Source organism: Salvelinus sp. IW2-2015, linkage group LG12 (assembly GCF_002910315.2).
Source record: "Salvelinus sp. IW2-2015 linkage group LG12, ASM291031v2, whole genome shotgun sequence".
In the NCBI taxonomy this organism is placed as follows: Eukaryota; Metazoa; Chordata; class Actinopteri; order Salmoniformes; family Salmonidae; genus Salvelinus; species Salvelinus sp. IW2-2015.
Window position 1 is genome coordinate 5,154,318 of NC_036852.1, and position 8,813 is coordinate 5,163,130.

Here is an 8,813-nt window from a genome sequence, read left to right on the forward strand (position 1 = left end):
TGTCACGACTTCCGCCGAAGTTGGCTCCCCTGCTTGTTCGGGCGGTGCTCAGCGGTCGTCGTCACCGGCCTACTAGCCGCCACCGATCCCTTTTTCCGTTTTCCGTTTGTTTTTGTCTTATTAGTTGCACCTGTGTCTATTAGTGTTTGCCTGATGGGCTTCCTTATTTAAAGCTAGTTTGTTTTGTGCGGGATTATTCTTGTGTTACGTGTTTGTGTTGTTGGGTGTGTTCGTGCTCCGGACCGGGTACCCTGTGTTTTGGGTTGGTCCATATTTTTCGCGCCCTGTGTTTTGGGCATTGCTTTCGGTGCCATATTTAAGTGCACTTCTCCCTATGGAACTAACTGCTCTCTGCGCCTGATTCTTCCCTCACACACCTAGTATTCCGTGACAGATGGGAGTAACACAGGACATGTTTTGGTTTCTTTCAAAGTCCATGCTCTACATGGCTTTCTATCTGTTATTGTGCTGTGGTGGCCCGAGCATAGAGGAAGTGTTAGTCCCACGTATGCCTGCTGATTCCAGTACAGCTTGAGAGTTAAGTGGCGCTGTGTGTGAATAGAATGTCAGTATTCCTGRGGTGCCATTGAAAGAGGGCAGACCCACCCCCCCGAGAGCTCTTGCCATTCAACTGCCACTGTAGCTTTCATCATAGTGCTCCGAGATGATTATCATACCAAACAACATGTATTTGAGGTGGAAGATTGTGGGAAAGAAAATGTGTACATTGTTTAACAATAACCTGGCCCTGGATTGAACAAGATGTAGGGTAACTCAGCAGTATAATGGACATGATGGTGTTGGGAGGGGTGATGTGAAGTGTATCTCTGAGCTCAATCGTTCTAACGCTGAACAATAGACTGGTCCAGCCTCCAACCACTTTTTCTAAGATCCAGGTGTGACTCACCACTAGACTGGACACGGTGGGGGTGATGTTGCGGTTGTAACATGGTGTTCCAGTGGGTAAGGTGAAGTGTAGCGCCATACAGGCCATTTCCTGGTCCACTTCCGCTCCTGTCCTGTGAGCTGTGCAGTACGTGTCACAGAACAGAGCAACGTGACGTTCCCCTTGTGATTCCACTCTGAGGAGATTAAAGATCTCATGTAATGCCAGATTATACGGTAGTACAGGAGGCTAGGCCGGGCACTATGGATTTATGTGCTGTATAAGGTGTAGAGATCAGTCTGAAATGGAGCATGAGAGAGAGAGAGAGATAGAGACATAAAGAGACAGAGAGGAAAGACAAAGAGAAAGGAAAGAGAGAGCGACAGAAGGAAAGAGACAGGGAGAGAGAGCGAGAGCGAGTGAAGGCCACTGAGTTCGTAGTACGGCTCGATCATGACAGCTATAGTTCCTTGCCTTGCACGCGGAACAAAAGGCAGTACTAAATAACTTAGAGATGCTTCAATCACAGCTTTACTACAAATAGGCTGATTAAACTTGAACTAGAAGCTCAAGCCCCATCTAGCTCTGGTCCAAGCTACTATACAACAGTTACTGCAGATTCATTAAAACAACATGCCCACACCCATATGCCACACACAGCACGCACGACCACACACACACACACACACACACACCACACACACACACACACAACACACACACACACACACACACACACACACACACACACACACACACACACACACACACACACACACACACACACACACACACACAGAGAATTACTGTGTATATCTATCTACAACCTCCCTATCCAATATTACTGTTCTGTTATATCACATCCAGAGCCCTACAATCAGATTGTTTCCCATAGGAAATGACTGTCATCTAGTTAGCTGCTTCTTTGCCAGACTTGAATTCATAAGCCACTTCTATTGGATCTCCTCTCACTCACTCAGAGCAGAGAAGAACTAGGCCTGTGGAGCAGAGCAAGAGAGCTAGTCTGGTGAGCAGAGCAGAGAGAGCTAGGTCTGGTGGAAGCAGAGCAGAGAGAACTAGGCCTGTAGAGTAGAGCAAGAGAACTAAGCCTGGGAGAGTAGAGCAGAGAGAACTAAGCCTGGTGGAGCAGAAGCAGAGAGAAACTAGGCCTGGTGGAGCTGAGCAGAGAGAACTAGGCCTGGTGGAGCTGAGCAGAGAGAGCTAGGTCTGGTGGAGCAGAGCAGAGAAGCTAGGTCTGGTGGAGCAGAGCAGAGAGAACTAGGCCTGGTAGAGTAGAGGCAGAGAGAACTAAGCCTGGTGGAGCAGAGCAGAGAGAACTAGGCCTGGTGGAGCTGAGCAGAGAGAACTAGCCTGGTGGAGCTGAGCAGAGAGAGCTAGGTCTGGTGGAGTAGAGCAGAGAGAGCTAGGTCTGGTGGAGCAGAGCAGAGAGAGCTAGTCTGGTGGAGCAGAGCAGAGAGAGCTAGGTCTGGTGGAGCAGAGCAGAGAGAGCTAGGTCTGGTGGAGCAGAGCAGAGAGAATAGGCCTGGTAGAGTAGAGCAGAGAGAACTAAGCTGGTGGAGCAGAGAGAACTTGGTCTGGTGGAGCAGAGCAGAGAGAGCTAAAACGGACTTCCTTAAAACACACAATTCTGCTACAGAAACGGTGTAATTGGAGCTGGTCTTCTGGACTGACTATGTTCCTGACCTGTAGTGAGCTGTTGATATTCCCAGGCTGGATGAGGATTATTAGATCATATCACATCAATCCACTTGCTACACAGCATTTGTACTAGATGTCTCGCTGGTGTGTAAATAGACAACCCAGTTTTACAGAGGAGTTAGCGTTGGTGAACAGGAGCGAAGCTAACAGAGTCGATGCACAGAGAATATGAGAGACCCTGCTAGTCAATAATAGAATGCCGCTGAGGACACATGGAGGTTAACAGGATGGTGTCACAAGTCGAAACCATGCGCGAATTAACCAGTACGTACGGTGAGAGATTTTACTATACGATGTGTCTCCTAGAAGGACAGTCGTGCTGCTTCATTGTCATTGCCGCACCTTCTCGCCGTTGTGATCGTTGGTCCAGTTCCGTCAATTGAGTTGATGATCGGGGCAGCTGTTGGTGTGCGTGCGATTGGTGTTGGCTGCGTGTGGCGCTGCTAGTATCTTTGTGTTTCCTGCTGTGACTCGAATGCGCGGTAGGCTGGGCGTTGTCGGATGACTGATAATGCTCCGTCCGGTCTCACGAGGCTGTCCCGCGAGTGAGGTCTGCGGTCGTGATGCGGCGGTTGTTAATGTCCTGATCAGCTGTGCTGGTGTTGGTGTCTTAGGCGCAGCTTCCGGCGCCTTCTGGTGTGTGTTCTATTATCTGCTTGTGAGTTGTATCCCAATGTCATGATGTCTTTTCTTCTCGCGCACGCTTCTACCCCTACTTATGATCCTTCATACACCACGATAACCCTTTGGAGTGCGCATGCACTTCAACTGTGAGACATCACTCAGAGATAATCACTCATCTGAGTCCGATCTAGCGGATTCTCGCCCTTGCCCCTCAACTTTTAGCTCGATGCAAGGACAGCTAGACACATGTTGCTTGAGGTCGCATTTCCCCTTATCGGTGCGATCGTGCAAGTCACTGCAACTCATAATCAACCAGTTATGTCTTATGCCGGCATACCTGTATTTCAACACCAACCTGCTCTCTGCCTCTTCTTGCTGAAACGCACTGTCAAGTACGTTGTATGTGTCATCTGGAAAGTGACCATGGGAATCTGTTAGAGTTGTACGAAGAGCTAATTCATACAGGCGCTGACATACACCCACTCTATATAAATGGCTTGCTGGCGCGATGACCTCTCGCGGAACGTTATCTATCCACCCTGGAACTTGGCAGCACAACATAAGATCTCATCTAAAGCCTGCTCTGCATGTGTAGGTGCAGTACTTTACGGTGCCTAGCTAGTGATGCGTTGAGACCACATATGGGGTGCACATGTGACTTGCGCAGTCTTGATATACCTGGCAAGTGAATCTGTCCTCCGTTCAACCGCTTGTCCGCACTATCTTAATCGAAGTTATCGGTGTAGCTATGCCTGCTCTCTGTGATGCAGTGGTCCTATGCACATCGTGAACTGTCGAGCTCAGCATAACGTCTTAGTATGCTGCTGGATGCAGCGTGGGTATGCTGCTGGATGCAGGGTGTATGCTGCTAGATGAGGGTGGTAGGCTTCTGCTGGCCAATACATTATTTCTGTTCCGCTTTTTTTGTTTTGTTCCTACCAACCCTGGTTGGAGACCTGGTGGAAAACATACAAATTAAATATATATACAGTGCATTCCGAAAGTTTTCAGACCCCTTGCCTTTTTCCACATTTTTGTTACATTTAAATTTCCTCATCAAAGCTACACACCTGTCTATATAAAGGTCCCACAGTTTACAGTGCATGTCAGAGCATAACCAAGCCATGAGGTCGACGGAATTGTCCGTAGAGCTCCGAGACAGAATGTGTCAAGCACAGATCTGGGGAAGGGTACCAAAACATTTTGCACGCATTGAAGGTCCACAAGAACACAGTGTCCTCCATCATTCTTAAATGGAAGAAGTTTGGAACCACCAAGACTCTTGCTAGAGCTGGCCGCCCGGTTCAAACTGAGCAATCAGGAAGAAGGCCTTGGTTCAGGGAGTGGCCAAGAACCAGATGGTCACTCTGACAGAGCTCCAGAGTTCCTCTGTGAGATTGCATAACCTCCAGAAGGACCACCATCTCTGCAGCACTCCAACAATTCAGCCCTTTATGGTTAGAGTGGCCAGACGGAAGCCACTTCTCAGTAAAAGGCACATGACAGTTTGCCAAAAGTCACCTAAAGAACTACACATGAGAAACAAGATTATCTGGTTTGATGAAACCAAGAATGAACTCTTGGCCTAAATGCAAGAGTCACGTCTGGAGGAAACCTGGCACCATCCCTACGATGAAGCATGGTGGTGGCAGAATCATGCTGTGGGGCGTTTTTCACGGCAGGGACTGGAGACTAGTCAGGATTGAGGTAGAGATGAATGGAGGGAAGTACAGAGAGATTCTTGATGAAACCTGCTCCAGAGCGCTCAGACTGGGGCGAAGGTTCACCTTCCAACAGGACAACGACTCTAAGCACACAGCCAAGATAACACAGGAGTGACTTCGGGACAAGTCTCTGAATGTGCTTGAGTGGCCCACCTAGAGCCTGGACTTGAACCCAATCGAACATCTCGGGAGAGACCAGAAAATAGTTGTGCAGCGACGCTCCCCATCCAACCTGACAGAGCTTGAGAGGATCTGCAGAGAAGAATAGGAGAAACTCTCCAAATACAYGTGTGCCAAGCTTATAYCATCATACCCAAGAAGACTCGAGGCTGTAATCACTGCCCAAGGTGCTTCAACAAAGTACTGAGTAAAGGMTCTGAATGCTTATGTAAATGTGATATTTCAGTTTTGTATTTTTTTATWAAAATGCTAACTTTTTGAAAAATCTGTTTTTGCTTTGTCGTTGTGGGSTATTGTGTGTAGATWGATGAGGGAAAAAACGATTTAATCCAATTTCAAATAAGGCAGCAACGTAACAAAWTGTGGAAAAGTGAAGGGGTCTGAATACTTTCCGAATGCACTGTACAGCCTCCTAACATTTGTACTGGACTCTAGGTGCATTGTCAAGTCAACCAATCCCTCTAATCTTCATTCCAACCCTCAGTTGTCYACAGACTKACCCATCTTTCCCAGTATATTAGCATTTTACTATTTCCTTTTGCTCTACATTCTTCTATTTTACTTTGACATCTTAAGAGGGTCTCGAACCTCTCTATTTGTACAATTTATACCGAGATTGGCCTAAAAGTGAATACTTTAACTAAAAGTATAACCATATTTTTCATTGATTGATGTAGTTTCTTTTTTTTAATCTCCTAACAGTACTGTTTCTACATCCATCTGAACACAGACATTTTGACTCAACAACCACTCCTGAACCTGACTCCAAGAGTGATCATCTATTGATTCTGTTTCTTCGTTGCGGTGTGCACAGGCCTCACCCCGTATATTGAGGATTKTTTTTGTGGCGTGAATATTATATAATAGTTTKAATTGAAAAGAACGGATCGGTTGCGTCAAATGTTTTGTATAACGGTTCATAAACCCYAAAATCTCTGCTCAATTATCTTGAATTTTATGCAGAATAGTTGTCAAACCTCTCGACTTTAAGTGAAACTGATATATTTTACGATGTGCAGWATACTAGMCATTTTAAGCCATGCATGGTTTTTGACTGGCGGCAGACAAACGAATCAATTCCTTTCTCTTTTGAGTAATTGCCCCTTACATTTTTGTGGCAGAGCTGTGATGAGTTGGTTAAACTTCTTTATTGAGCATACATCCCCATACGGCTTTGTTAATTGCTTGTGTGACAAAATTTTACTTTCCTTATTTCCAATGTCATTTCTTATCATTTCTTATATTTTTTGTTAAAATAAAATAGTTATTTCCTTCATCAGTACATTGTAGTTTAGCCATACTATTTGCTGTAATATTTGTTCAGCCTCTTCTAGAGGAGGAAATTGGAATTGTAACCATCTCTGTATGGCWTCATTTKAAAYGGATGATACTTTAAACAGMGTTCCATTGTCAATCCACCGGAAACYGTTYGTTTTAATCTACATAACGGCAAAGAGACCCCTTTTGAACATTGAATGTGCTTCTCTTAGTAGCCTGRTGGAAAACCAGTTTGGATTTAGATATCATTTTGGTATAATGGAGGCTTTAAGTGAGAGGTTTAATGTCTTKATATTTAATAGTTGTAACCCTTCAAACTCATGTTCGTTATACAAATATGCCTGTTTAACTTTCTCCGGTTTGCCATTAAGGACATAAAAAATGAAATTCTCACACGAGTCTGCTTTTATTCTCCAGAATAAGGCTGTAACGTAACAAAATGTGGAAAAAGTCAAGGGGTCTGAATACTTTCCGAAAGCACTGTATATTTTACATAAAGAGTTGTTGTACATTACTTTCACCCATCTTATGAGAGATTCTCAAAAGTTGAAKGAAATCTAGGCACTTATAAACTGATTCTAGATCTGCTGTATCGAATGCTGTCTTAAAATCTGCTATAAAGATTATACRAGGTTTCCCTGTATTCTCARAGTCTAATGTTGTCTCCTATATATSTTCCTTTTAAGAATTCCGTCTGAATGTCCYGTAGGACCTTTTTAATTCTYTGAGCAATACATTTTGCCAATATTTTTGCGTCGCAACATTGAAGGGCCTCCAATTTTTGGGAGATACCGGGTCTTTGTACTGCCCAATGGCTCCTGCTTCAGTAGGAGAGAGACCAGTCCCTCTTTTTGTGTGTCRGATAGTTTGTCATTTACAGTATATGCGAGTAATTAAAACATGGTAGTAGTGGATCTCTCAGTAGATATATCTCTATTGGAATGCCATCGAGACCAGGGGTTTTCCCCGTCTGAAGGGAATCATTTGCCAACCGTAGTTCGTCCTGTGTAATTAGGCCATCACAAGTTTTTGTTTTTTTCGCAGATAGTTGAACATGATTTTTTTGGGAGAAGGATTTCACAAAACTCATTGTTCATTGAGATTGTAAGAACTTGACAAGAGAACCTTTGTTTAAAATATTTTACTTAGGCCTCCCGAGTGGCYCAGAGGTCTAAGGCACTAGTGCTAGAGGTGTTACTACAGGTCCGGGTTCATTTCCCGGGCTGTGCCACAACCGTGGTCGGGAGTCCCATAAGACGGCGCACTGGTTAGGGGAGGGTTTGGCCAGTGGGGCTTTACTTGGCTCATTGTGCTCTAGCGACTCCTTGTGGCGGGCCGGGTGCCTGCGGGCTGACCCTGGTCACCAGTTGAACAGTGATTCCTCCGACACATTGGTGCGGCTGGCTTCCGGGGTAAGCTGGCGGGTGTTAAGGATCGCGGTTAGGCGGGTCATGTTTCAGAGGACGCGTGACTCCACTTTCGCCTCTCCTGAGCCTGTTGGGGAGTTGCAGCGATGAGACAAGATTGAAAAACAGGGTATAAAAATAATAATAATTTTACTTCATAAAAAATCTCCTTTGGTGAGATAAGGATTTCTCCATTGTTTGTAARTATTTTCTGTAGATTATGTTTGGTTGCGTTTCTATATTGACGGTTTAAGGAAAACTAGGTGCATTTGTCGCCGTTCTCCATCAATCAGTCAATCARATTTTATTTATAAAGCCCTTTTTTACATCAGCCGATGTCACTAAGTGCTATTTGCTCAGTTTTTTGGATAATTGAAACCCGATCTTTCCTAAATAAGTTTCTCTGTTTTGCATCTAGATTATTCAGTGGTTCAGTAGTACATCATTGATGTGCAATGCTAGTTTTTCTATTTCTGATGTAAGTAGTTTCTCCGTTGACCCAAACCATTTTAGTTTTGGGGAGGAAAACTGAATTGAGTGGCCTCTAAAGACAAATTTAAAGGCATCCCATACGATAAGTGGGTCCGCTGAACCTGTATTGTGCCGGAAAGAAATCTGTTATATATTTCCTTCATTTTTGTTAAAACCTGTTTTGGATAGAGGGCAGCATTTTCACTTTTGCATGAAATGCGTGCCCAGAGTAAGCTGCCTGCTACTCTGTCCCAGATGCTAATATATGCATATTATTAGTAGTATTGGATCAAAAACACTCTGAAGTTTCTAAAACTGTTTGAATGATGTCTGTGAGTATAACAGAACTTATATAGCAGGTGAAAACCTGAGACAAATCCAACCAGGAAATGGGAAATCTGAGGTTTGTAGTTTTTCAAAGCTTGGCCTACTGAATACCAGTGTCTATGGGGTCAAGTTGCACGTCCTAAGGCTTCCACTAGTCAACCGTCTTTAGAAACTTGTTTCAGGCTTCTGCTATAAAGG

At 44.6% G+C, this 8,813-nt stretch overlaps 1 protein-coding gene across 1 annotated transcript in view; it reads left to right on the forward strand.

Moving 5' to 3' along the window:
* The window catches only part of LOC111971072 (protein TANC1-like), a 52,657-nt gene that overhangs the window by 16,066 nt on the left and 27,778 nt on the right, over positions 1-8,813 (forward strand). The window lies entirely within an intron of this gene.